Consider the following 22,533-nt stretch of genomic DNA (forward strand, 5'->3'; position numbering starts at 1 on the left):
AAAAAACGCATTTGCGCCATTTTCTTGTGGGCTTGGATATTACGTCTTTCACTGAGCGCTCCAAATGACATGTCTACTTTATTCTTTGGGTCGGTACGATTAAGGGGATACCAAATTTGTATAGGTTTTATAATGTTTTCATACTTTTACAAAAATTAAAACCTCCTGTACAAAAACTATTTTTTTGATTTTGCCAACTTCTGGCGCTAATAACTTTTTTATACTTTGGTGTACGGAGCTGTAGGTGGTGTCATTTTTTGCGAAATTTGATAACATTTTCAATGATATCATTTTTAGGACTGCACAACCTTTTGATCACTTTTATAGATTTTTTTTATATTTTTCAAAATGGCAAAAAAGTGCCATTTTCGACTTTTGGCGCTATTTTCCGTTACGGGGTTAAACACATTGAAAAAACGTTATCATATTTTGATAGATTAGGCATTTTCGGACGCGTCGATAGCTGATGTGTTTATGATTTTTACTGTTTATTTATATTTATGTCAGTTCTAGGGAAAGGGGGGTGATTTGAAATTTTAGGTTTTTTTATTATAATTTTTTTTAAAAACTTTTTTAAATTTTTATTTATACTATTTTTCCGACTCCCTAGGGTACTTTAACCCTAGGTTGTCTGATCGATCCTATCATATACTGCCATAATACAGTATGGAAGTATATGGGGATTTTCCTCCTCATTCATTACAATGTGCTATTAGCACATTGTAATGAAGGGGTTAAAACGAAATAGCCTCGGGTCTTCGGAAGACCCGAGGCTACCATGGAGATGGATCGCCGCCCCCCGATGACGTCACGGGGAGCAGCGATCCCAGGTAAGATGGCGGCACCCATGCGCCATCGCTGCGAACACACCCGCAATCGGTGCTAGCAATATGCAGCAAAGACTTACCGGCTATGGAGAGGGCTCAGCCCGTGAGCCCTCTCCATGCAGTTCGACCCGACCGCCGCCGTGAATACACGGCGGGCGGTCGCGAACCGGTTGATATTCTAGACCAGTGATGGCAAACCTTTTAGAGATCGAGTGCCCAAAATTAGACCTCAAACACACTAACTTTTCCCAAGGTGCCAAAACGGCAATTTAGGCAATAACAAACTTATTGCTACCAGAATCTTTTAGCTCCAATCTGACCCTGTCCACACCTCCTCACTCTACAGACAGGACCAAGCTGCACAGGATGGGTCACTACTTCACTACTGATACTGCAGGAAGGTGTCATGTCCGGCAAACTCTGTGCCTGGGAGACAGCTCGTGTGACCACAGAGAGGTCTCCGAGTGCCATCTCTGGCACCAGTGCCATAGGTTCGCCGCCACTGTTCTAGACCATCAGGCTCGAACTAGAGATTAAATGGCCTGATAGAAAAGGTAGACACATGTTCATAAAGTTCAACCAAGGAAGGAAATGGAAGGGATTGGATGAGGAACGGATGTAAGGGGACACAATTCTATATTATAATATAACCATCAATGTTAAAAAGATGTAAAAAAGACATCTAGACCCTTTTTGAATCTCTTTGCTGTCCCTACTGTGACCAGCGCCTGAGGCAGATTTACACTTCTTACAATAAAGGAGCCTTGTCGTCTCTGGAAGTTAAATCTTTTTTTCTTTTTATGTAATTTAGCCTGTGACTGTAACCTTTCACCATATTGTGTGTACGGACAATTTATATATTTATATAAATATATCATGTCCCCCATTAGTCGTCGCTTTTCAGGACTAAGTAAATCAAATTATTTTACTCCTTATAATGGAGACCCTCAATAAAATTTATCAATTTGTGACCTTGCTTGTACCCTCACCAGCTCCAGGGCATCCTTTTTATGGATTGGTGCTCAGAACTGGTACTGAACCAATGCCTTGCACAGTAGTAATATTACATCCCTATCTTTTAATAGTCCCCAGGTGCATAACCTTACATTTATATACATTGAACCTAGTATTTATAGCTACTACAAGCCACAGTAGCCTCATTCGACCCCTTCTACCAGGCAGCGTACAGTTAGGATTTTCATTTAGTTCTGGGTTGCTAAAACTTATATAACAAAAGCACAGGGCTGCCTTACATTACAGTTTCCTATAATCTCTTCCATGATCTATACAGTCCTAACTTTGTCTATATGGATGACCCTCTATTTCCTCAGTGATATTGGGGGGTTTATAGTTTACATGAAAAATTATTTGTTCAGCCTCCTCACACTCTTCATTCACATTCGCTTTTAAAGGAAACCTACCACTTTAAAATTGTAGTTAGAAGCCTCAAATACCAGCGTGAGCTGGTGCCGGAGCATATCTTCATTATTTCCAGAAAGCACTGTATTGCTTTTTAACACTGTTTTAATCTTTAGATTCCAAGCAGGCTTTGGCGCACCATGATGCGCACTCGGTGAACCATGCGCATGACTGTGCATGCGCCTAATTAGGAAGTGTCGGAGAGCCAGTGACGTCATTGAGCTCTTGGGCACACTCGCTCCTGCGCAACTTAAAATTTTTATCCTGGCCGGCTCGGTGATGTCACCGGCTCTCCAGCACTTCCTATTGAGGCGCACGCAAGGTCACGTTCATGGTGCGCCGAGCGCGTATCATGGTGCGCCGAGGCGTGCGTAGAATATAAAGATTAAAACAGTGTTAAAAAGCAATCCAGCGCTTTCTGGAAATAATGAAGATATGTTCCGGCACCAGCTCACCCTGCGGCACCCAAGAGGATGGACCCTCTAGGACATGGAAAATTGTGCCATTTTCTATACCTGTTGGATCGTGGAGAGAGTCTTAAGGCGTGTTGGAGGACATGGACATATCAGAATGCCAGGAATTCCAGACCAGTGGATGGTTTAACGGTAGGCAGATATGTACTCTTTTTGATTTACGTGTAAGCGCATAGTGTTTCCCTTGCATCGCCTCTGTGGTCCAGAAGTGGATGACACATGTGTTGTGTCCTTTACTGGGTTACAGTATTTGACCTGAAGCCAGGGAAAAAGCACTATATTTTATTTGCGATTGTCGGAATTTCTGGACCATCAGGCAGGCTTTGGAGATGGAATGGCCAGCTGTAAGGGGAAGGAGGAGGCTGGATTTATTTACCATCATGAGTGCAAGCTATAAAGGCTACACCCATGATGTTAAATTTGTAGTCCTAAACCTGATGGTCCAAAATACTTATATGCCTATGGCTCACAGTTGCCATGGGGGTGCTTTTAATATCCGTGTTGAACACCTGTTTCTTGTTCTGGCTGTGAACAAGGAACAGGTCATTTCTATTTGGAAATAGGCAGTGTAAACCTGAATTAGGTAGCCAGGAGGATGGGCTCTCAATGGACAAAGAAGATTAGAACCTTTTCTCCACCTGTTGGATAGAAGGGAGAGGCTTGTAGCGCACTGAAGGACATAGATTTTAAGAATTCCGGACTTTCAGATGGTAAACAGGTAGGCAGATATGTCTTCTTTTTCATCCCCATGCAGTGCTTGGTGTTTCCCTAGCATCACCTCTGTGGTCCAGAAATGGAAGACGCGTCATGTCTCCTTTTCGTGGTCACAACATTTGACCTGATGCCAGGCAAAAATAGCAGTGTTTTTACGTTATTTTTTTTTCAATTGTTGAAATTTCTGGACCATCAGGCAGGATTTGGAGATGGAATGGCCAGCTATAAGGGGAAGGAGGAGGCTGGATTTATTTACCATCATAAGTGCAGGCTATAAAGGCTGCACACATGATGTTAAATTTGTAGTGCTAAACCTGATGGTCCAAAATACTTAAATGCCTGTGGCTCTTTTAGTCACAATGAGTTAGGCTCTTTGTATTGGTATCGCACACCTGTTTTCTCCTCCTGTTGTGAGCAAGCAACGTGTTTTTACTGTTTGGATGAAGACGATTGGAAAGCTGCTTTGGACACCCAAGAGGATGGAGCCCCAAGGACATGGAAAATTGTGCCATTTTCTATACCTGTTGGATCGTGGAGAGAGTCTTAAGGCGTGTTGGAGGACATGGACATATCAGAATGTCAGGAATTCCAGACCAGTGGATGGTTTAACGGTAGGCAGATATGTACTCTTTTTGAATTACGTGTAAGCGCATGGTGTTTCCCTTGCATCGCCTCTGTGGTCCAGAAGTGGATGACACATGTGTTGTGTTCTTTTCTGGGTTACAGTATTTGACCTGAAGCCAGGGAAAAAGCACTGTATTTTATTTGCGATTGTCGGAATTTCTGGACCATTGGGCAGGCTTTGGAGATGGAATGGCCAGCTGTAAGGGGAAGGAGGAGGCTGGATTTATTTACCATCATGATTGTAAGCTATAATGGCTACACCCATAATGTTAAATTTGTAGTCCTAAACCTGATGGTCCAAAATACTTATTTGCCTATGGCTCACAGTTGCCATGGGGGTGCTTTTAATATCCGTGTTGAACACCTGTTTCTTGTTCTGGCTGTGAACAAGGAACAGGTCATTTCTATTTGGAAATAGGCAGTGTAAACCTGAATTAGGTAGCCAGGAGGATGGGCTCTCAATGGACAAAGAAGATTAGAACCTTTTCTCCACCTGTTGGATAGAAGGGAGAGGCTTGTAGCGCACTGGAGGACATAGATTTTAAGAATTCCGGACTTTCAGATGGTAAACAGGTAGGCAGATATGTCTTCTTTTTCATCCCCATGCAGTGCTTGGTGTTTCCCTAGCATCACCTCTGTGGTCCAGAAATGGAAGACGCGTCATGTCTCCTTTTCGTGTTCACAACATTTGACCTGATGCCAGGCAAAAATAGCAGTGTTTTTTACGTTATTTTTTTTTTCAATTGTTGAAATTTCTGGACCATCAGGCAGGATTTGGAGATGGAATGGCCAGCTATAAGGGGAAGGAGGAGGCTGGATTTATTTACCATCATAAGTGCAAGCTATAAAGGCTACACACATGATGTTAAATTTGTAGTGCTAAACCTGATGGTCCAAAATACTTATTTGCCTATGGCTCACAGTTGCCATGGGGGTGCTTTTAATATCCGTGTTGAACACCTGTTTCTTGTTCTGGCTGTGAACAAGGAACAGGTCATTTCTATTTGGAAATAGACAGTGTAAACCTGAATTAGGTAGCCAGGAGGATGGGCTCTCAATGGTTAAAGAAGATTAGAACCTTTTCTCCACCTGTTGGATAGAAGGGAGAGGCTTGTAGCGCACTGGAGGACATAGATTTTAAGAATTCCGGACTTTCAGATGGTAAACAGGTAGGCAGATATGTCTTCTTTTTCATCCCCATGCAGTGCTTGGTGTTTCCCTAGCATCACCTCTGTGGTCCAGAAATGGAAGACGCGTCATGTCTCCTTTTCGTGGTCACAACATTTGACCTGATGCCAGGCAAAAATAGCAGTGTTTTTTACGTTATTTTTTTTTTCAATTGTTGAAATTTCTGGACCATCAGGCAGGATTTGGAGATGGAATGGCCAGCTATAAGGGGAAGGAGGAGGCTGGATTTATTTACCATCATAAGTGCAAGCTATAAAGGCTACACACATGATGTTAAATTTGTAGTCCTAAACCTGATGGTCCAAAATACTTATATGCCTGTGGCTCTTTTAGTCACAATGAGTTAGGCTCTTTGTATTGGTATCGCACACCTGTTTTCTCCTCCTGTTGTGAGCAAGCAAAGTGTTTTTACTGTTTGGATGAAGACGATTGGAAACCTGCTTTGGACACCCAAGAGGATGGAGCCTCAAGGACATGGAAAATTGTGCCATTTTCTATACCTGTTGGATTGTGGAGAGAGTCTTAAGGCGTGTTGGAGGACATGGACATATCAGAATGCCAGGAATTCCAGACCAGTGGATGGTTTAACGGTAGGCAGATATGTACTCTTTTTGATTTACGTGTAAGCGCATAGTGTTTCCCTTGCATCGCCTCTGTGGTCCAGAAGTGGATGACACATGTGTTGTGTCCTTTACTGGGTTACAGTATTTGACCTGAAGCCAGGGAAAAAGCACTATATTTTATTTGCGATTGTCGGAATTTCTGGACCATCAGGCAGGCTTTGGAGATGGAATGGCCAGCTGTAAGGGGAAGGAGGAGGCTGGATTTATTTACCATGATGAGTGCAAGCTATAAAGGCTACACCCATGATGTTAAATTTGTAGTCCTAAACCTGATGGTCCAAAATACTTATTTGCCTATGGCTCACAGTTGCCATGGGGGTGCTTTTAATATCCGTGTTGAACACCAGTTTCTTGTTCTGGCTGTGAACAAGGAACAGGTCATTTCTATTTGGAAATAGACAGTGTAAACCTGAATTAGGTAGCCAGGAGGATGGGCATTCAGTGGATAAAGAAGATTAGAACCTTTTCTCCACCTGTTGGATAGAAGGGAGAGGCTTGTAGCGCACTGGAGGACATAGATTTTAAGAATTCCGGACTTTCAGACGGTAAACGGGTAGGCAGATATGTCTTCTTTTTCATCCCCATGCAGTGCTTGGTGTTTCCCTAGCATCACCTCTTTGGTCCAGAAATGGAAGACGCGTCATGTCTCCTTTTCGTGGTCACAGCATTTGACCTGATGCCAGGCAAAAATAGCAGTGTTTTTTACGTTATTTTTTTTTTCAATTGTTGAAATTTCTGGACCATCAGGCAGGATTTGGAGATGGAATGGCCAGCTATAAGGGGAAGGAGGAGGCTGGATTTATTTACCATCATAAGTGCAAGCTATAAAGGCTACACACATGATGTTAAATTTGTAGTGCTAAACCTGATGGTCCAAAATACTTATATGCCTGTGGCTCTTTTAGGCACAATGAGTTAGGCTCTTTGTATTGGTATCGCACACCTGTTTTCTCCTCCTGTTGTGAGCAAGCAACGTGTTTTTACTGTTTGGATGAAGACTATTGGAAAGCTGCTTTGGACACCCAAGAGGATGGAGCCTCAAGGACATGGAAAATTGTGCCATTTTCTATACCTGTTGGATCGTGGAGAGAGTCTTAAGGCATGTTGGAGGACATGGACATATCAGAATGCCAGGAATTCCAGACCAGTGGATGGTTTAACGGTAGGCAGATATGTACTCTTTTTGATTTACGTGTAAGCGCATAGTGTTTCCCTTGCATCGCCTCTGTGGTCCAGAAGTGGATGACACATGTGTTGTGTCCTTTACTGGGTTACAGTATTTGACCTGAAGCCAGGGAAAAAGCACTATATTTTATTTGCGATTGTCGGAATTTCTGGACCATCAGGCAGGCTTTGGAGATGGAATGGCCAGCTGTAAGGGGAAGGAGGAGGCTGGATTTATTTACCATCATGAGTGTAAGCTATAAAGGCTACACACATGATGTTAAATTTGTAGTCCTAAACCTGATGGTCCAACATACTTATATACCTATGGCTCACAGTTGCCATGGGGGTGCTTTTAATATCCGTGTTGAACACCAGTTTCTTGTTCTGGCTGTGAACAAGGAACAGGTCATTTCTATTTGGAAATAGACAGTGTAAACCTGAATTAGGTAGCCAGGAGGATGGGCTCTCAATGGATAAAGAAGATTAGAACCTTTTCTCCACCTGTTGGATAGAAGGGAGAGGCTTGTAGCGCACTGGAGGACATAGATTTTAAGAATTCCGGACTTTCAGATGGTAAACAGGTAGGCAGTTATGTCTTCTTTTTCATCCCCATGCAGTGCTTGGTGTTTCCCTAGCATCACCTCTGTGGTCCAGAAATGGAAGACGCGTCATGTCTCTTTTTCGTGGTCACAACATTTGACCTGATGCCAGGCAAAAATAGCAGTGTTTTTTGCGTTATTTTTTTTTTCAATTGTTGAAATTTCTGGACCATCAGGCAGGATTTGGAGATGGAATGGCCAGCTTTTAGGGGAAGGAGGAGGCTGGATTTATTTACCATCATAAGTGCAAGCTACAAATGCTTCACACATGATGTTAAATTTGTAGTGCTAAACCTGATGGTCCAAAATACTTAAATGCCTGTGGCTCTTTTAGTCACAATGAGTTAGGCTCTTTGTATTGGTATCGCACACCTGTTTTCTCCTCCTGTTGTGAGCAAGCAACGTGTTTTTACTGTTTGGATGAAGACGATTGGAAACCTGCTTTGGACACCCAAGAGGATGGAGCCTCAAGGACATGGAAAATTGTGCCATTTTCTATACCTGTTGGATCGTGGAGAGAGTCTTAAGGCGTGTTGGAGGACATGGACATATCAGAATGCCAGGAATTCCAGACCAGTGGATGGTTTAACGGTAGGCAGATATGTACTATTTTTGATTTACGTGTAAGCGCATGGTGTTTCCCTTGCATCGCCTCTGTGGTCCAGAAGTGGATTACACATGTGTTGTGTCCTTTTCTGGGTTACAGTATTTGACCTGATGCCAGGGAAAAAGCACTATATTTTATTTGCGATTGTCGGAATTTCTGGACCATCAGGCAGGCTTTGGAGATGGAATGGCCAGCTGTAAGGGGAAGGAGGAGGCTGGATTTATTTACCATCATGAGTGTAAGCTATAAAGGCTACACCCATGATGTTAAATTTGTAGTCCTAAACCTGATGGTCCAAAATACTTATATGCCTATGGCTCACAGTTGCCATGGGGGTGCTTTTAATATCCGTGTTGAACACCTGTTTCTTGTTCTGGCTGTGAACAAGGAACAGGTCATTTCTATTTGGAAATAGGCAGTGTAAACCTGAATTAGGTAGCCAGGAGGATGGGCTCTCAATGGACAAAGAAGATTAGAACCTTTTCTCCACCTGTTGGATAGAAGGGAGAGGCTTGTAGCGCACTGGAGGACATAGATTTTAAGAATTCCAGACTTTCAGATGGTAAACGGGTAGGCAGATATGTCTTCTTTTTCATCCCCATGCAGTGCTTGGTGTTTCCCTAGCATCACCTCTGTGGTCCAGAAATGGAAGACGTGTCATGTCTCCTTTTCGTGGTCACAACATTTGACCTGATGCCAGGCAAAAATAGCAGTGTTTTTTACGTTATTTTTTTTTTTTTCAATTGTTGAAATTTCTGGACCATCAGGCAGGATTTGGAGATGGAATGGCCAGCTATAAGGGGAAGGAGGAGGCTGGATTTATTTACCATCATAAGTGCAAGCTATAAAGGCTGCACACATGATGTTAAATTTGTAGTGCTAAACCTGATGGTCCAAAATACTTAAATGCCTGTGGCTCTTTTAGTCACAATGAGTTAGGCTCTTTGTATTGGTATCGCACACCTGTTTTCTCCTCCTGTTGTGAGCAAGCAACGTGTTTTTACTGTTTGGATGAAGACGATTGGAAAGCTGCTTTGGACACCCAAGAGGATGGAGCCTCAAGGACATGGAAAATTGTGCCATTTTCTATACCTGTTGGATCGTGGAGAGAGTCTTAAGGCGTGTTGGAGGACATGGACATATCAGAATGCCAGGAATTCCAGACCAGTGGATGGTTTAACGGTAGGCAGATATGTACTCTTTTTGATTTACGTGTAAGCGCATGTTGTTTCCCTTGCATCGCCTCTGTGGTCCAGAAGTGGATGACACATGTGTTGTGTCCTTTACTGGGTTACAGTATTTGACCTGAAGCCAGGGAAAAAGCACTATATTTTATTTGCGATTGTCGGAATTTCTGGACCATCAGGCAGGCTTTGGAGATGGAATGGCCAGCTGTAAGGGGAAGGAGGAGGCTGGATTTATTTACCATGATGAGTGTAAGCTATAAAGGCTATACCCATGATGTTAAATTTGTAGTCCTAAACCTCATGGTCCAATATACTTATTTGCCTATGGCTCACAGTTGCCATGGGGGTGCTTTTAATATCCGTGTTGAACACCAGTTTCTTGTTCTGGCTGTGAACAAGGAACAGGTCATTTCTATTTGGAAATAGACAGTGTAAACCTGAATTAGGTAGCCAGGAGGATGGGCTCTCAATGGATAAAGAAGATTAGAACCTTTTCTCCACCTGTTGGATAGAAGGGAGAGGCTTGTAGCGCACTGGAGGACATAGATTTTAAGAATTCCGGACTTTCAGATGGTAAACAGGTAGGCAGATATGTCTTCTTTTTCATCCCCATGCAGTGCTTGGTGTTTCCCTAGCATCACCTCTGTGGTCCAGAAATGGAAGACGCGTCATGTCTCCTTTTCGTGGTCACAACATTTGACCTGATGCCAGGAAAAAATAGCAGTGTTTTTTTTACGTTATTTTTTTTTCAATTGTTGAAATTTCTGGACCATCAGGCAGGATTTGGAGATGGAATGGCCAGCTATAAGGGGAAGGAGGAGGCTGGATTTATTTACCATCATAAGTGCAAGCTATAAAGGCTACACACATAATGTTAAATTTGTAGTGCTAAACCTGATGGTCCAAAATACTTATATGCCTGTGGCTCTTTTAATCACAATGAGTTAGGCTCTTTGTATTGGTATCGCACACCTGTTTTCTCCTCCTGTTGTGAGCAAGCAACGTGTTTTTACTGTTTGGATGAAGACGATTGGAAACTTGCTTTGGACACCCAAGAGGATAAAGCCTCAAGGACATGGAAAATTGTGCCATTTTCTATACCTGTTGGATCGTGGAGAGAGTCTTAAGGCGTGTTGGAGGACATGGACATATCAGAATGCCAGGAATTCCAGACCAGTGGATGGTTTAACGGTAGGCAGATATGTACTCTTTTTGATTTACGTGTAAGCGCATAGTGTTTCCCTTGCATCGCCTCTGTGGTCCAGAAGTGGATGACACATGTGTTGTGTCCTTTACTGGGTTACAGTATTTGACCTGATGCCAGGGAAAAAGCACTATATTTTATTTGCGATTGTCGGAATTTCTGGACCATCGGGCAGGTTTTGGAGATGGAATGGCCAGCTGTAAGGGGAAGGAGGAGGCTGGATTTATTTACCATCATGAGTGTAAGCTATAAAGACTACACCCATGATGTTAAATTTGTAGTCCTAAACCTGATGGTCCAAAATACTTATATACCTATGGCTCACAGTTGCCATGGGGGTGCTTTTAATATCCGTGTTGAACACCTGTTTCTTGTTCTGGCTGTGAACAAGGAACAGGTCATTTCTATTTGGAAATAGACAGTGTAAACCTGAATTAGGTAGCCAGGAGGATGGGCTCTCAATGGATAAAGAAGATTAGAACCTTTTCTCCACCTGTTGGATAAAAGGGAGAGGCTTGTAGCGCACTGGAGGACATAGATTTTAAGAATTCCGGACTTTCAGATGGTAAACAGGTAGGCAGATATGTCTTCTTTTTCATCCCCATGCAGTGCTTGGTGTTTCCCTAGCATCACCTCTGTGATCCAGAAATGGAAGACGTGTCATGTCTCCTTTTCGTGGTCACAACATTTGACCTGATGCCAGGCAAAAATAGCAGTGTTTTTTACGTAATTTTTTTTTTCAATTGTTGAAATTTCTGGACCATCAGGCAGGATTTGGAGATGGAATGGCCAGCTATAAGGGGAAGGAGGAGGCTGGATTTATTTACCATCATAAGTGCAAGCTATAAAGGCTACACACATGATGTTAAATTTGTAGTCCTAAACCTGATGGTCCAAATACTTATTTGCCTGTGGCTCTTTTAGTCACAATGAGTAAGGCTCTTTGTATTGGTATTGCACACCTGTTTTCTCCTCCTGTTGTGAGCAAGCAAAGTGTTTTTACTGTTTGGATGAAGACGATTGGAAAGCTGCTTTGGACACCCAAGAGGATGGAGCCTCAAGGACATGGAAAATTGTGCCATTTTCTATATCTGTTGGATCGTTGAGAGAGTCTTAAGGTGTGTTGGAGGACATGGACATATCAGAATGCCAGGAATTCCAGACCAGTGGATGGTTTAACGGTAGGCAGATATGTAGTCTTTTTGATTTACGTGTAAGCGCATAGTGTTTCCCTTGCATCGCCTCTGTGGTCCAGAAGTGGATGACACATGTGTTGTGTTCTTTTCTGGGTTACAGTATTTGACCTGAAGCCAGGGAAAAAGCACTATATTTTATTTGCGATTGTCGGAATTTCTGGACCATCAGGCAGGCTTTGGAGATGGAATGGCCAGCTGTAAGGGAAAGGAGGAGGCTGGATTTATTTACCATCATGAGTGCAAGCTATAAAGGCTACACCCATGATGTTAAATTTGTAGTCCTAAACCTGATGGTCCAAAATACTTATATGCCTATGGCTCACAGTTGTCATGGGGGTGCTTTTAATATCCGTGTTGAACACCTGTTTCTTGTTCTGGCTGTGAACAAGGAACAGGTCATTTCTATTTGGAAATAGACAGTGTAAACCTGAATTAGGTAGCCAGGAGGATGGGCTCTCAATGGATAAAGAAGATTAGAACCTTTTCTCCACCTGTTGGATATAAGGGAGAGGCTTATAGCGCACTGGAGGACATAGATTTTAAGAATTCCGGACTTTCAGATGGTAAACAGGTAGGCAGATATGTCTTCTTTTTCATCCCCATGCAGTGCTTGGTGTTTCCCTAGCATCACCTCTGTGGTCCAGAAATGGAAGACGCGTCATGTCTCCTTTTCGTGGTCACAACATTTGACCTGATGCCAGGCAAAAATAGCAGTGTTTTTTACGTTATTTTTTTTTTTCAATTGTTGAAATTTCTGGACCATCAGGCAGGATTTGGAGATGGAATGGCCAGCTATAAGGGGAAGGAGGAGGCTGGATTTATTTACCATCATAAGTGCAAGCTATAAAGGCTACACACATGATGTTAAATTTGTAGTGCTAAACCTGATGGTCCAAAATACTTATATGCTTGTGGCTCTTTTAGTCACAATGAGTTAGGCTCTTTGTATTGGTATCGCACACCTGTTTTCTCCTCCTGTTGTGAGCAAGCAACGTGTTTTTACTGTTTGGATGAAGACGATTGGAAACCTGCTTTGGACACCCAAGAGGATGGAGCCTCAAGGACATGGAAAATTGTGCCATTTTCTATACCTGTTGGATCGTGCAGAGAGTCTTAAGGCGTGTTGGAGGACATGGACATATCAGAATGCCAGGAATTCCAGACCAGTGGATGGTTTAACGGTAGGCAGATATGTACTATTTTTGATTTACGTGTAAGCGCATGGTGTTTCCCTTGCATCGCCTCTGTGGTCCAGAAGTGGATTACACATGTGTTGTGTGCTTTTCTGGGTTACAGTATTTGACCTGATGCCAGGGAAAAAGCACTATATTTTATTTGCGATTGTCGGAATTTCTGGACCATAGGGCAGGCTTTGGAGATGGAATGGCCAGCTATAAGGGGAAGGAGGAGGCTGGATTTATTTACCATCATGAGTGTAAGCTATAAAGGCTACACCCATGATGTTAAATTTGTAGTCCTAAACCTGATGGTCCAAAATACTTATATGCCTATGGCTCACAGTTGCCATGGGGGTGCTTTTAATATCCGTGTTGAACACCTGTTTCTTGTTCTGGCTGTGAACAAGGAACAGGTCATTTCTATTTGGAAATAGGCAGTGTAAACCTGAATTAGGTAGCCAGGAGGATGGGCTCTCAATGGACAAAGAAGATTAGAACCTTTTCTCCACCTGTTGGATAGAAGGGAGAGGCTTGTAGCGCACTGGAGGACATAGATTTTAAGAATTCCAGACTTTCAGATGGTAAACGGGTAGGCAGATATGTCTTCTTTTTCATCCCCATGCTGTGCTTGGTGTTTCCCTAGCATCACCTCTGTGGTCCAGAAATGGAAGACGCATCATGTCTCCTTTTCGTGGTCACAACATTTGACCTGATGCCAGGCAAAAATAGCAGTGTTTTTTACGTAATTTTTTTTTTCAATTGTTGAAATTTCTGGACCATCAGGCAGGATTTGGAGATGGAATGGCCAGCTATAAGGGGAAGGAGGAGGCTGGATTTATTTACCATCATAAGTGCAAGCTATAAAGGCTACACACATGATGTTAAATTTGTAGTCCTAAACCTGATGGTCCAAATGCTTATATGCCTGTGGCTCTTTTAGTCACAATGAGTAAGGCTCTTTGTATTGGTATTGCACACCTGTTTTCTCCTCCTGTTGTGAGCAAGCAAAGTGTTTTTACTGTTTGGATGAAGACGATTGGAAAGCTGCTTTGGACACCCAAGAGGATGGAGCCTCAAGGACATGGAAAATTGTGCCATTTTCTATACCTGTTGGATCGTTGAGAGAGTCTTAAGGTGTGTTGGAGGACATGGACATATTAGAATGCCAGGAATTCCAGACCAGTGGATGGTTTAACGGTAGGCAGATATGTAGTCTTTTTGATTTACGTGTAAGCGCATAGTGTTTCCCTTGCATCGCCTCTGTGGTCCAGAAGTGGATGACACATGTGTTGTGTCCTTTTCTGGGTTACAGTATTTGACCTGAAGCCAGGGAAAAAGCACTATATTTTATTTGCGATTGTCGGAATTTCTGGACCATCAGGCAGGCTTTGGAGATGGAATGGCCAGCTGTAAGGGAAAGGAGGAGGCTGGATTTATTTACCATCATGAGTGCAAGCTATAAAGGCTACACCCATGATGTTAAATTTGTAGTCCTAAACCTGATGGTCCAAAATACTTATATGCCTATGGCTCACAGTTGCCATGGGGGTGCTTTTAATATCCGTGTTGAACACCTGTTTCTTGTTCTGGCTGTGAACAAGGAACAGGTCATTTCTATTTGGAAATAGACAGTGTAAACCTGAATTAGGTAGCCAGGAGGATGGGCTCTCAATGGATAAAGAAGATTAGAACCTTTTCTCCACCTGTTGGATATAAGGGAGAGGCTTGTAGCGCACTGGAGGACATAGATTTTAAGAATTCCGGACTTTCAGGTGGTAAACAGGTAGGCAGATATGTCTTCTTTTTCATCCCCATGCAGTGCTTGGTGTTTCCCTAGCATCACCTCTGTGGTCCAGAAATGGAAGACGCGTCATGTCTCCTTTTCGTGGTCACAGCATTTGACCTGATGCCAGGCAAAAATAGCAGTGTTTTTTACGTTATTTTTTTTTTTCAATTGTTGAAATTTCTGGACCATCAGGCAGGATTTGGAGATGGAATGGCCAGCTATAAGGGGAAGGAGGAGGCTGGATTTATTTACCATCATGAGTGTAAGCTATAAAGGCTACACCCATGATGTTAAATTTGTAGTCCTAAACCTGATGGTCCAAAATACTTATATGCCTATGGCTCACAGTTGCCATGGGGGTGCTTTTAATATCCGTGTTGAACACCTGTTTCTTGTTCTGGCTGTGAACAAGGAACAGGTCATTTCTATTTGGAAATAGGCAGTGTAAACCTGAATTAGGTAGCCAGGAGGATGGGCTCTCAATGGATAAAGAAGATTAGAACCTTTTCTCCACCTGTTGGATAGAAGGGAGAGGCTTGTAGCGCACTGGAGGACATAGATTTTAAGAATTCCAGACTTTCAGATGGTAAACAGGTAGGCAGATATGTCTTCTTTTTCATCCCCATGCAGTGCTTGGTGTTTCCCTAGCATCACCTCTGTGGTCCAGAAATGGAAGACGCGTCATGTCTCCTTTTCGTGGTCACAACATTTGACCTGATGCCAGGCAAAAATAGCAGTGTTTTTTACGTTATTTTTTTTTTCAATTGTTGAAATTTCTGGACCATCAGGCAGGATTTGGAGATGGAATGGCCAGCTATAAGGGGAAGGAGGAGGCTGGATTTATTTACCATCATAAGTGCAAGCTATAAAGGCTGCACACATGATGTTAAATTTGTAGTGCTAAACCTGATGGTCCAAAATACTTATATGCCTGTGGCTCTTTTAATCACAATGAGTTAGGCTCTTTGTATTGGTATCGCACACCTGTTTTCTCCTCCTGTTGTGAGCAAGCAACGTGTTTTTACTGTTTGGATGAAGACGATTGGAAACCTGCTTTGGACACCCAAGAGGATGGAGCCTCAAGGACATGGAAAATTGTGCCATTTTCTATACCTGTTGGATCGTGGAGAGAGTCTTAAGACGTGTTGGAGGCCATGGACATATCAGAATGCCAGGAATTCCAGACCAGTGGATGGTTTAACGGTAGGCAGATATGTACTCTTTTTGATTTACGTGTAAGCGCATGGTGTTTCCCTTGCATCGCCTCTGTGGTCCAGAAGTGGATGACACATGTGTTGTGTCCTTTTCTGGGTTACAGTATTTGACCTGATGCCAGGGAAAAAGCACTATATTTTATTTGCGATTGTCGGAATTTCTGGACCATAGGGCAGGCTTTGGAGATGGAATGGCCAGCTGTAAGGGGAAGGAGGAGGCTGGATTTATTTACCATGATGAGTGTAAGCTATAAAGGCTACACCCATGATGTTAAATTTGTAGTCCTAAACCTGATGGTCCAAAATACTTATTTGCCTATGGCTCACAGTTGCCATGGGGGTGCTTTTAATATCCGTGTTGAACACCAGTTTCTTGTTCTGGCTGTGAACAAGGAACAGGTCATTTCTATTTGGAAATAGACAGTGTAAACCTGAATTAGGTAGCCAGGAGGATGGGCTCTCAATGGATAAAGAAGATTAGAACCTTTTCTCCACCTGTTGGATAGAAGGGAGAGGCTTGTAGCGCACTGGAGGACATAGATTTTAAGAATTCCGGACTTTCAGATGGTAAACAGGTAGGCAGATATGTCTTCTTTTTCATCTCCATGCAGTGCTTGGTGTTTCCCTAGCATCACCTCTGTGGTCCAGAAATGGAAGACGCGTCATGTCTCCTTTTCGTGGTCACAACATTTGACCTGATGCCAGGCAAAAATAGCAGTGTTTTTTACGTTATTTTTTTTTTCAATTGTTGAAATTTCTGGACCATCAGGCAGGATTTGGAGATGGAATGGCCAGCTATAAGGGGAAGGAGGAGGCTGGATTTATTTACCATCATAAGTGCAAGCTATAAAACCTGCACACATGATGTTAAATTTGTAGTGCTAAACCTGATGGTCCAAAATACTTATATGCCTGTGGCTCTTTTAATCACAATGAGTTAGGCTCTTTGTATTGGTATCGCACACCTGTTTTCTCCTCCTGTTGTGAGCAAGCAACGTGTTTTTACTGTTTGGATGAAGACGATTGGAAACCTGCTTTGGACACCCAAGAGGATGGAGCCTCAAGGACATGGAAAATTGTGCCATTTTCTATACCTGTTGGATCGTGGAGAGAGTCTTAAGACGTGTTGGAGGCCATGGACATATCAGAATGCCAGGAATTCCAGACCAGTGGATGGTTTAACGGTAGGCAGATATGTACTCTTTTTGATTTACGTGTAAGCGCATAGTGTTTCCCTTGCATCGCCTCTGTGGTCCAGAAGTGGATGACACATGTGTTGTGTCCTTTACTGGTTTACAGTATTTGACCTGAAGCCAGGGAAAAAGCACTATATTTTATTTGCGATTGTCGGAATTTCTGGACCATCAGGCAGGCTTTGGAGATGGAATGGCCAGCTGTAAGGGGAAGGAGGAGGCTGGATTTATTTACCATCATAAGTGCAAGCTATAAAGGCTACACACATGATGTTAAATTTGTAGTGCTAAACCTGATGGTCCAAAATACTTATTTGCCTATGGCTCATAGTTGCCATGGGGGTGCTTTTAATATCCGTGTTGAACACCAGTTTCTTGTTCTGGCTGTGAACAAGGAACAGGTCATTTCTATTTGGAAATAGACAGTGTAAACCTGAATTAGGTAGCCAGGAGGATGGGCTCTCAATGGATAAAGAAGATTAGAACCTTTTTTCCACCTGTTGGATAGAAGGGAGAGGCTTGTAGCGCACTGGAGGACATAGATTTTAAGAATTCCGGACTTTCAGATGGTAAACAGGTAGGCAGATATGTCTTCTTTTTCATCCCCATGCAGTGCTTGGTGTTTCCCTAGCATCACCTCTGTGGTCCAGAAATGGAATTCGCGTCATGTCTCCTTTTCTTGGTCACAACATTTGACCTGATGCCAGGCAAAAATAGCAGTGTTTTTTACGTTATTTTTTTTTTTCAATTGTTGAAATTTCTGGACCATCAGGCAGGATTTGGAGATGGAATGGCCAGCTGTAAGGGGAAGGAGGAGGCTGGATTTATTTACCATCATAAGTGCAAGCTATAAAGGCTACACACATGATGTTAAATTTGTAGTCCTAAACCTGATGGTCCAAAATACTTATATGCCTGTGGCTCTTTTAGTCACAATGAGTTAGGCTCTTTATATTGTTATCGCACACCTGTTTTCTCCTCCTGTTGTGAGCAAGCAACGTGTTTTTACTGTTTGGATGAAGACGATTGGAAAGCTGCTTTGGTCACCCAAGAGGATGGAGCCTCAAGGACATGGAAAATTGTGCCATTTTCTTTACCTGTTGGATCGTGGAGAGAGTCTTAAGGCGTGTTGGAGGACATGGACATATCAGAATGCCAGGAATTCCAGACCAGTGGATGGTTTAACGGTAGGCAGATATGTACTCTTTTTGATTTACGTGTAAGCGCATGGTGTTTCCCTTGCGTCGCCTCTGTGGTCCAGAAGTGGATGACACATGCGTTGTGTCCTTTTCTGGGTTACAGTATTTGACCTGATGCCAGGGAAAAAGCACTATAATTTATTTGCGATTGTCGTAATTTCTGGACACTCAGGCAGGCTTTGGAGATGGAATGGCCAGCTGTAAGGGGAAGGAGGAGGCTGGATTTATTTACCATCATGAGTGCAAGCTATAAAGGCTACACCCATGATGTTAAATTTGTAGTCCTAAACCTGATGGTCCAAAATACTTATATGCCTATGGCTCACAGTTGCCATGGGGTGCTTTTAATATCCGTGTTGAACACCTGTTTCTTGTTCTGGTTGTGTACAAGGAACAGGTCATTTCTATTTGGAAATAGACAGTGTAAACCTGAATTAGGTAGCCAGGAGGATGGGCTCTCAATGGATAAAGAAGATTAGAACCTTTTCTCCACCTGTTGGATAGAAGGGAGAGGCTTGTAGCGCACTGGAGGACATAGATTTTAAGAATTCCGGACTTTCAGATGGTAAACAGGTAGGCAGATATGTCTTCTTTTTCATCCCCATGCAGTGCTTGGTGTTTCCCTAGCATCACCTCTGTGGTCCAGAAATGGAAGACGCGTCATGTCTCCTTTTCGTGGTCACAACATTTGACCTGATGCCAGGCAAAAATAGCAGTGTTTTTTACGTTATTTTTTTTTTCAATTGTTGAAATTTCTGGACCATCAGGCAGGATTTGGAGATGGAATGGCCAGCTATAAGGGGAAGGAGGAGGCTGGATTTATTTACCATCATAAGTGCAAGCTATAAAACCTGCACACATGATGTTAAATTTGTAGTGCTAAACCTGATGGTCCAAAATACTTATATGCCTGTGGCTCTTTTAATCACAATGAGTTAGGCTCTTTGTATTGGTATCGCACACCTGTTTTCTCCTCCTGTTGTGAGCAAGCAACGTGTTTTTACTGTTTGGATGAAGACGATTGGAAACCTGCTTTGGACACCCAAGAGGATGGAGCCTCAAGGACATGGAAAATTGTGCCATTTTCTATACCTGTTGGATCGTGGAGAGAGTCTTAAGACGTGTTGGAGGCCATGGACATATCAGAATGCCAGGAATTCCAGACCAGTGGATGGTTTAACGGTAGGCAGATATGTACTCTTTTTGATTTACGTGTAAGCGCATGGTGTTTCCCTTGCATCGCCTCTGTGGTCCAGAAGTGGATGACACATGTGTTGTGTCCTTTTCTGGGTTACAGTATTTAACCTGATGCCAGGGAAAAAGCACTATATTTTATTTGCGATTGTCGGAATTTCTGGACCATAGGGCAGGCTTTGGAGATGGAATGGCCAGCTGTAAGGGGAAGGAGGAGGCTGGATTTATTTACCATGATGAGTGTAAGCTATAAAGGCTACACCCATGATGTTAAATTTGTAGTCCTAAACCTGATGGTCCAAAATACTTATTTGCCTATGGCTCACAGTTGCCATGGGGGTGCTTTTAATATCCGTGTTGAACACCAGTTTCTTGTTCTGGCTGTGAACAAGGAACAGGTCATTTCTATTTGGAAATAGACAGTGTAAACCTGAATTAGGTAGCCAGGAGGATGGGCTCTCAATGGATGAAGAAGATTAGAACCTTTTCTCCACCTGTTGGATAGAAGGGAGAGGCTTGTAGCGCACTGGAGGACATAGATTTTAAGAATTCCGGACTTTCAGATGGTAAACAGGTAGGCAGATATGTCTTCTTTTTCATCTCCATGCAGTGCTTGGTGTTTCCCTAGCATCACCTCTGTGGTCCAGAAATGGAAGATGCGTCATGTCTCCTTTTCGTGGTCACAACATTTGACCTGATGCCAGGCAAAAATAGCAGTGTTTTTTACGTTATTTTTTTTTTCAATTGTTGAAATTTCTGGACCATCAGGCAGGATTTGGAGATGGAATGGCCAGCTATAAGGGGAAGGAGGAGGCTGGATTTATTTACCATCATAAGTACAAGCTATAAAACCTGCACACATGATGTTAAATTTGTAGTGCTAAACCTGATGGTCCAAAATACTTATATGCCTGTGGCTCTTTTAATCACAATGAGTTAGGCTCTTTGTATTGGTATCGCACACCTGTTTTCTCCTCCTGTTGTGAGCAAGCAACGTGTTTTTACTGTTTGGATGAAGACGATTGGAAACCTGCTTTGGACACCCAAGAGGATGGAGCCTCAAGGACATGGAAAATTGTGCCATTTTCTATACCTGTTGGATCGTGGAGAGAGTCTTAAGACGTGTTGGAGGCCATGGACATATCAGAATGCCAGGAATTCCAGACCAGTGGATGGTTTAACGGTAGGCAGATATGTACTCTTTTTGATTTACGTGTAAGCGCATAGTGTTTCCCTTGCATCGCCTCTGTGGTCCAGAAGTGGATGACACATGTGTTGTGTCCTTTACTGGTTTACAGTATTTGACCTGAAGCCAGGGAAAAAGCACTATATTTTATTTGCGATTGTCGGAATTTCTGGACCATCAGGCAGGCTTTGGAGATGGAATGGCCAGCTGTAAGGGGAAGGAGGAGGCTGGATTTATTTACCATCATAAGTGCAAGCTATAAAGGCTACACACATGATGTTAAATTTGTAGTGCTAAACCTGATGGTCCAAAATACTTATTTGCCTATGGCTCATAGTTGCCATGGGGGTGCTTTTAATATCCGTGTTGAACACCAGTTTCTTGTTCTGGCTGTGAACAAGGAACAGGTCATTTCTATTTGGAAATAGACAGTGTAAACCTGAATTAGGTAGCCAGGAGGATGGGCTCTCAATGGATAAGGAAGATTAGAACCTTTTTTCCACCTGTTGGATAGAAGGGAGAGGCTTGTAGCGCACTGGAGGACATAGATTTTAAGAATTCCGGACTTTCAGATGGTAAACAGGTAGGCAGATATGTCTTCTTTTTCATCCCCATGCAGTGCTTGGTGTTTCCCTAGCATCACCTCTGTGGTCCAGAAATGTAATTCGCGTCATGTCTCCTTTTCTTGGTCACAACATTTGACCTGATGCCAGGCAAAAATAGCAGTGTTTTTTACGTTATTTTTTTTTTTCAATTGTTGAAATTTCTGGACCATCAGGCAGGATTTGGAGATGGAATGGCCAGCTGTAAGGGGAAGGAGGAGGCTGGATTTATTTACCATCATAAGTGCAAGCTATAAAGGCTACACACATGATGTTAAATTTGTAGTCCTAAACCTGATGGTCCAAAATACTTATATGCCTGTGGCTCTTTTAGTCACAATGAGTTAGGCTCTTTATATTGTTATCGCACACCTGTTTTCTCCTCCTGTTGTGAGCAAGCAACGTGTTTTTACTGTTTGGATGAAGACGATTGGAAAGCTGCTTTGGTCACCCAAGAGGATGGAGCCTCAAGGACATGGAAAATTGTGCCATTTTCTTTACCTGTTGGATCGTGGAGAGAGTCTTAAGGCGTGTTGGAGGACATGGACATATCAGAATGCCAGGAATTCCAGACCAGTGGATGGTTTAACGGTAGGCAGATATGTACTCTTTTTGATTTACGTGTAAGCGCATGGTGTTTCCCTTGCGTCGCCTCTGTGGTCCAGAAGTGGATGACACATGCGTTGTGTCCTTTTCTGGGTTACAGTATTTGACCTGATGCCAGGGAAAAAGCACTATAATTTATTTGCGATTGTCGTAATTTCTGGACACTCAGGCAGGCTTTGGAGATGGAATGGCCAGCTGTAAGGGGAAGGAGGAGGCTGGATTTATTTACCATCATGAGTGCAAGCTATAAAGGCTACACCCATGATGTTAAATTTGTAGTCCTAAACCTGATGGTCCAAAATACTTATATGCCTATGGCTCACAGTTGCCATGGGGTGCTTTTAATATCCGTGTTGAACACCTGTTTCTTGTTCTGGTTGTGTACAAGGAACAGGTCATTTCTATTTGGAAATAGACAGTGTAAACCTGAATTAGGTAGCCAGGAGGATGGGCTCTCAATGGATAAAGAAGATTAGAACCTTTTCTCCACCTGTTGGATAGAAGGGAGAGGCTTGTAGCGCACTGGAGGACATAGATTTTAAGAATT

Source organism: Engystomops pustulosus, chromosome 2 (assembly GCF_040894005.1).
Source record: "Engystomops pustulosus chromosome 2, aEngPut4.maternal, whole genome shotgun sequence".
Taxonomy (NCBI): Eukaryota; Metazoa; Chordata; class Amphibia; order Anura; family Leptodactylidae; genus Engystomops; species Engystomops pustulosus.